Source organism: Falco biarmicus, chromosome 9, assembly GCF_023638135.1.
Source record: "Falco biarmicus isolate bFalBia1 chromosome 9, bFalBia1.pri, whole genome shotgun sequence".
Taxonomy (NCBI): domain Eukaryota; kingdom Metazoa; phylum Chordata; class Aves; order Falconiformes; family Falconidae; genus Falco; species Falco biarmicus.
The window spans coordinates 43,247,798-43,255,116 of record NC_079296.1 but is presented as its reverse complement, the minus strand read 5'-3'; the positions used below and the strand labels follow the sequence as shown (position 1 = coordinate 43,255,116).

Sequence of the window (7,319 nt, the reverse complement as noted above, 5' to 3'; positions counted from 1 at the left end):
AAAGCTTTTAAGATGTGCTGCAATGCTCTCACTCAAGGATGCTTTCATGTGAAGAGGGAGACTTTTTATCTGAGGAGCTGAGATCCTGAAAGGGCATCTCCCCGGGGGTGCAGCAGGAGGCAAACACAAGCTCTCCAGGGTTCCCGGGGGGGGGGGGGGGGGGGCACATAAAGCTGGTAGTGTTTCTAGCAAACAGGGTCAGGTTTCTTCGTCTGGCAGTTACCAGAACCCACTTTGCACAAAACAGTAACGAGGACATTATTTCTAGTAAATACCAAGAGAAAAAGGGAACCAGCTAAGGCTTGGTGCTCAAGTGAAGGGAGCTAGAAGTCCCACTTGCCATGTTTGTCAAGTCTGAAGGCGTTCAGTATAAAACACGGGTTTTGCACGGCTGCACATCCCACTGCAATGGCTCATTTCTGAAAAATCAGATGCCTGTTGGGGGAAATCCTGCTTCCTAGTTCTCCGAGTTGCTGTAGACAGACCTCTGCTCTGCCACTGCAGGGTGAGCTGACGTTTTCCACTGACGCCATCACTCACGTCGGAGCTCTGTGCTGCAGAGCACAGTGGGGTGAGAAAATCATCCAGCAGAGAACTCTTACAGCTTGCACAGAGGATCCATCCAGCCTCAAGGACTCGCCAGGAAAAACTACAAAAACATACGATCATTAATCACAGTTGGATATCCTAATGTGCTTTAAAGTTAAACTCAAGATAAATTCTTTTCTGAAATAAATCCCAAGTGGCCCAAACCAGCTGTTGTCCCGCTAGCAAACTGAAATTCAGAGCAAGCACCTGTGAAAGCAATTGCTGGTGCAACAAGGTGGTTATTTATATATTTTTTTTAACAGTGCCATATCTGAGACTATGGAAGCCATGGAGCATTGGCCTCCGAGCACAAACCCTGACCAGCTCTGGCTGCTTTTCCTTATGAGGCAAACCAAATACGAAATGCAGAGGTTTAACTGCATTATGGGAGGGTAACACACCGTAACATCATGAAGTGTACTGGTCCGTAAGCTGCTGCTACCGCAAGTTTTCAGCCTGGAAGTGTCAGATGGGGAACGCCTACACAGAAAAAAAAATAAATAATCTGAATAAAACCCAGTATGTCTGTACATACATGCAGACATGTACACAAACATAGCTTACTGTGGAACTAAGAATATTTTTTTAGGTTTTGGGAGTGGTTTTTTTTTTTACTCCATACTGAGACAATTGAAAAATGGTTGATTTGGGAAACAGCATAGATTTCTTCATCTTTTTTTCTCACAAATAATTACTTATTATTATTAAAAACAAATCCTTACTTATAAATGAAGTACAAATTTCCATTTGAATGTAGAAGAGCCAAATCTCTGACTAATAAATTTATCAGTCTTTTAAATTAATTTTAAAAAATGCAAGATTCAGAGGAAGGCCATCACAACATAGCCAATTATTATAGGAGCTTGCATTGTTCTAGACTGTTGCAGCAAAAAGTGAAAAAAGGTTTTTCTTACCATCTTTCAAAATTCCCATCAGGTGGCTGATTGACCACTACCGTAAGTGCACAGCTGGTGCTCATTTCTGCTCCCAGGGTATTACTGAATTGAAGATATCTGCATCTTACTGTGCCATACGACCAGTGGTTTAACCCAGGTGCTCTTAGAGTCAGTTGCAAGACTCCCATCGATTTCATCAGGCACAGGGCAGGCGTTTTGTTTTTACTGCATTTGGTAAGAAGGAATTTACCATCTTTGGGAATCGCTACAGGGCCCATTTACTTTTTCACTAGGCTTTTAAAGACCATTTAAGCAGAGCACAGAGTTTCCCAGGGTTATGGGTTTTACTGATATTTTCAGGAGAACGCCTAGGCTGATAAGGCTGAGAGAGAAGTGTATTTTGATTTTGTTAAGTTATTGTTCTGTCATTGTGATTTTTACAATTGAATTCTACATATTTTGCATTGCTATAAAAGGTAACAAATACATGAAACATTAAGCCATCCTGGAATACGAAACGTGATTCATCACCGAATTGAATTAACCAGCACTCCAGTGGGATACTCCTTTCCTGCCTTCTCCTCTCTCGATGACCTTCAGAAAGAGCTCACAAGAGGTATTTAAATGCCGCTGGATCCCTCCCAAGGCAGCAGGCAGTTTGCACAGACATTGTTTTACCTTGAAACCCTTTTAGGAAAGCTCTGGACTCAAGACTGTGTTGTAGGTGATCTATATAGGGCAAGCATCAATAACGGCTGCTGAACGTTTGCCACCCCACGGTGACTGCAGTACCCCTTTTCTGTTCTAAGCAGAAGGTTCAGCCCTGATTTGTTGCCAGCCCTGCCTCAGGCGAACCTAACAACAGGAGCTAATGTAAGCAACCCTGGCTTTAAGATTTTGCTAACATTATCAGCAGCTGAAGAGAAGCTTCTCCAGCAGGCAATTCAGAGAAGCCAAGTTCCTATCTCACCTGGCAGCAACCTCCTTTTCTCTGTTCTCCGCCTTGGGACACTGGGGAGAAGTCAGTTAAATCAAGATCCTATTTTTCTTCTATTGAGTTTAATTCCTATCACTTTGTCAAGAAATTCGTATCTCACAAACATTTAGCTGATCTGCATAACACGAAGTGAAAGCCTTGTCTTGCCTTGTGCAATGACAAATTTACCCAGCTGTTGTTCATCTGAAGTCTGAACTCTGGCTGCTCAGACTTGCCCATTGAGTTCTCGCTGCATAACACTGTAGTTTCTTGAGGGTCTCTGCAAGGTGCAGTTCCCAACCTTCCACGAGCCTACACCTCCCTCTGGGTGTTGGTGGCTCATACCTGGAAGCAGACCTGTACAACATCTGCCAGTAGTTCTGGAATAGGGGCGTGACACGTGTAACTCCAGTCTACCTATTCCCAAAGCACAGACACAAGGGAAAGAAACACGTGCAAAGCAGAAATCAAGATTCCCCGTCTTCTACTGTCTTTTCTTTGCGTCTGCAACAGATTAAAACAGGATTTTACTTAATTCGTGTCTCTCTCCTCTTTAATTTTCCCAGTTGCAAGTTGCTCCGCACACAAAACCTTAACCTTGTCCTTTAATGAGGAACTTACGCTGGAGACTAACAGCTGACAAAGGCATCTCGCTGGATGAAAGGAGTGGGATTTGGTCATATTCTACTGAAGTATTTAAACAGTGTATGACGTTGTTTGAAAGACAGGCAAGGCAAGGAAAGACAGACTGCTTTTGTGGCTGGTAAATATCCTTTGTTCAGGAAGTTTTTGTATGGAGAATAATATTAACATTAACAGGATCAAACCATGTTCTATATAAACAGAAATCCTCCTGCCCCTCTCTCTCTCCATTTATGAAAACTTCAAAACACAGAAGGGAGAACTGTCTCAGATCATTCATTTTCATGCCTTAACGAAAATAAGCAGTTGTCTGACATCCTCTTGGCAAACAGTTTAGGATTTGAATCCCTGCATGTACGTTTGCATAGTTAATGACTAATTTCCTCTGCCAGGGAATGAATAGCTTGAAGGCTGATGGACGAGCCGTTTTTAAGGCACATGTACAGCGAGCAGAGCACTGCCAGTACAGCGGTCTTTCGTGACTGATCTCTGCCTTTTAATATCATTGATTATTTCTGTTAGTTTGCTCAAAAGCTTTGTCAACAAGAATTCATCTTCTTCCTCTGCAGGACAGAGCACTGAAAGGAACTGCCTCCCAGCTCAGCAGCCCCCCTCCCGACACTCCCCCCCGTGCTCCCTTTCCCTGGAGCTGCTGCACACCCACGTGCGCGTATCGACAGCAGGGAGGGAATGAGACAGCGTTTTCCAGATCTAAAACCCAGCGCCTAATGAGAAGCTATCCCCTTGCTGCGCAGCTATTAACAAAACTGTCCTATTCATCTTCCCAGATAAAAAAATCCTTTCAGTTAGTCCGCTTCAGAGATTTTGAGCTGGGATATATGAATCTAAAGCAACCCATGCTTAGGAAAATAACGTAATCGTTTCTTGGCCTTTCAAATATTTTTCCAAGGTTTTTGGCTTTATTTTTTTTTTCTTTTAAAAGCACGGATTCTGAATTTAAGTCTATAATTAAGAGCATTGTGGAGTAGGCAGTGAATCAGGGAAGATAAAAAGAACAAACAAGAAAACACAAATCTAATAACTGAAAATTTAATTTCTACAGGTTCTTTCTCCAGAGAGCCACTGACTGGGCTAGCCAGCATGTTTGCTTTCCAAGTACATATAAGCCATTTATCAAATGTATCGTTTGGCACTGTTTACTGTGTGGTCACCCACCTCCTATCCAACCATAGGTGCAGGGCTCTGACTCCAAACAAACAGAAAGGGGCCAAGATGAGATCTGACATCTTACACAGCTTATCCAGTACTGGCATCTGACAGCTTCGATATGGAATGACAAACGGGACATTGAATTCTCAGAGCGGGCAACACTGGAAGGGGTTAAGAGCTGTGTTTGATGGAAATGGTTATAATTACCAGACAAGGCAAGAGTAGCCCTGAAAGTTACCTGCAAGATCCTGGGGCATACCGTGAATGTGGTATAACTTGCAAATTCAACTCTTTCAAGACTAGTTTGAAGTCTGAAGACTAGTTTGAGTAGTTTGAAGAAGTATTCCTCAAAAATAATCGGGGAAAAAGTATTTTCATAAATAAAGGCACAGGCAAAAAAAGCCATTAGACTGGGATCCAAGACTGGAGGAACAATATCTATCACCTGTCCAATTTAGTTGCCAAAATATAGAGTGAGCGAGCTGCATTTTTTTGGCTAGCTGTTCTGAGAACTGCTAGAAGCTTCTGAGAAGTAACCGGGCGGCTCCAAACATCTCCACACTGTTACTGTCACATCACTTACCGATAGGGTTTCAAGTATACTTTTGGAATAACACTTATTTCCAAATCATTTTCCAAGCTATGTTTTAAATTTGATTTACTCACCCATTCCTTCCATTCTGACAGTGGTAGCCAGCTGCATAAAGTACACCAAGCCTAAACCAGGCAACTGAAAAGAGAACAGGTATCTATTAATATTAGTTGGTGCACAGCTGCCTTTCTCACCTAGAAGGTACCTCCTAGAAGAGACTGACCTCAGAAAGCAATGAGCAAATCGTTACAGCAAATGACCTTGCACATCTGTTTTCCTTGGTTCCAGGCTGAGGAGTTAGCTCAAAAAAAGAGAGGGAAAGTTGTGGTGTATCTTGTTCCTAAACAGGTACACTCTTCACACCTGTTCCTCTACAGATGTTAGAGCAAGAAAACTTACAGCTCAGTTTGCCAATAAATCTAATGTTATGAACCAACCGTATAACCTGAATGTTATTCAGAGACCTCAAATCAGAACCGCTATTAGACAGAAACCTTAACTAGCGTTTAGTAAGTCAAGTCCTTTGAATAATTCATACCTTCCACGTGTTCATGGCAGCATCCTATGCTATCCCCATCACAAGGAAAGAGACATCAGTTGCCGGCATGCTCTAGATTTTAACATCTTTCATAACTGCTACCAAAAAGTCATGGTAAATTATTAACTTGCAGATGGCTGAGCAATCTGTGCCTCCCAACTGCTGCAATTGTGGGCAGCGTCATTACAAAGGCACAGAGAATGGTTCTCGCACCTGAAGGAGCAGCAGATGTTCTGAGCCAGGAGGATGGCAGAGAAACATTGCCCCACCACTTGGGAAGTATCACAAAGAATAAAGATTAAACAGATGAGTTAAGACTGAGTGGAAAGGTATATGTGGGAAGGCAAGTCCAAAGGGTTTGGAAGGAGGTCACAAGTGGGACAACTTCAGTATCTGTAGCATAAAATCACTTTTCTGCAAGCCACGATCACACAGCAGTTCAGTTTATAAGCCTGTTTGTTTTGTCTTGTGTTTGTTTCAGTTCCTTCCTGATAATTAGTCTTATTAAATAAACAAACATAATGCTTAGGTCACATCCAGTTACTTGTAAGAAAGGCACATTTGTATGTGAAACATGGCACATAAAATATTCACACGTTAACATGTATTATAGCAGGATGCATGCAATTCTGAAATAAAAGCAGCAGGAAGGAACAGAGGGAAATTGCCTACTTCTTTCAGTCTTCAGTCCAGAACTTATGATTTCATCTCCCTGGAGAAGTGACTACAACAGCAAGAGCAGGTTTTGCCCTTATAATTATCAAAATCTCTCTCCACCTTGCTCCATGTGCCACTGTTGCTGCCCTAGCACTTAATTGCTCTTACACAGTGGTGTCTGTCACAGGTCAGTAAGTGCATTTCTGCATCTTTCTAGGTTCTTCCAGTAAGCATAAACGAGGGGCAGTCAAAAGGAGAGGGGTGCAGATCCAACCAGTGATAATGAGATGCAAATTCACAGCCTTTAATAACAAGGCCTTCCAAAATCCTACCCTCTATTTTTCAGCTGGCACTGGAATGACTCCAGAAAAGCTTTACATTTAATGCACTGAACTTCAGGATGTGCATCTCATCATTCAAACGGACATAATCTAGCAGGTCTGCACCAACATTCCCACCTGTTTTGTCAGCGGGGCATAATTCTCCTTCGTTTTCTTCTCAAAAATGCCAGAGAGCTCATCACCCTGCAAGACAGTAAGGAAAGAAAAAGTTTATGATAGCAACAAAACTAAAAGAAGCACCATCAAGTCTAAAAGCAGCACCATCAAGTAAAGCAAAACCAGTAAGAAAACTACATCCTACTTCCACAGCCTTTTTCTTCATTATTATTAGGATTTGGTGATGTAGCTTTTTACAGCAGCTCTTGGCAAATGTTTTTTTGTAATGCTAATTAAAAATATACAAAAAAATTATGTAAGATCCAGAGATGAGAACCCAAATGGAAATTCTTAAAAATGTTCAATAATCCTGAATTCTCAGAAGGACCACTTCATGAGAATCTTCCATGATGGCAACAGAGTACGATTCACAGAGCTACTTTGCAAAAGCCACACAAAAATGGATGTTTGTAAGCTCTTTTTTGCTGTGCATTTACTCCGAATCCCTTAATGCCCATAATTTGTTGTACATACCATGAGTATTCTGCTGCTAAAGCCACGGTATTTCAGCCTTTAAATTGCAGAAAAAATACCCACATGCAGACATTGGAGCAAGCAGGTCTGTGACATTTTTTGGCACCATAACGAAAGTCTGTTACACCACTCAGTATTTTCTTTCCTTTCTTTTCTCTTCCTTTCCTTTAAGCTAACATCCTTTTCCTGTGCCTGAGGGAGAAGGCAGTTGATAAAAGCCAAGTTCCTGTCCACAGATAAGTTTAGAAGGCAGCCAAGCTCAGAAGTTCCTTGAATAAGCTATATTCCT

General features: G+C 41.9%; 1 long non-coding RNA gene across 1 annotated transcript; it reads right to left on the bottom strand.

Moving 5' to 3' along the window:
• Window positions 1-969: 969 nt before the first annotated feature.
• LOC130154591 (uncharacterized) lies at window positions 970-7,199 on the bottom strand. Its single transcript, XR_008823793.1, has 3 exons — window positions 7,031-7,199; window positions 6,518-6,583; window positions 970-1,068 (listed from the first exon to the last, which is right to left on the bottom strand). It is a non-coding gene; the product is annotated as an uncharacterized LOC130154591 (long non-coding RNA).
• Window positions 7,200-7,319: the final 120 nt, after the last annotated feature.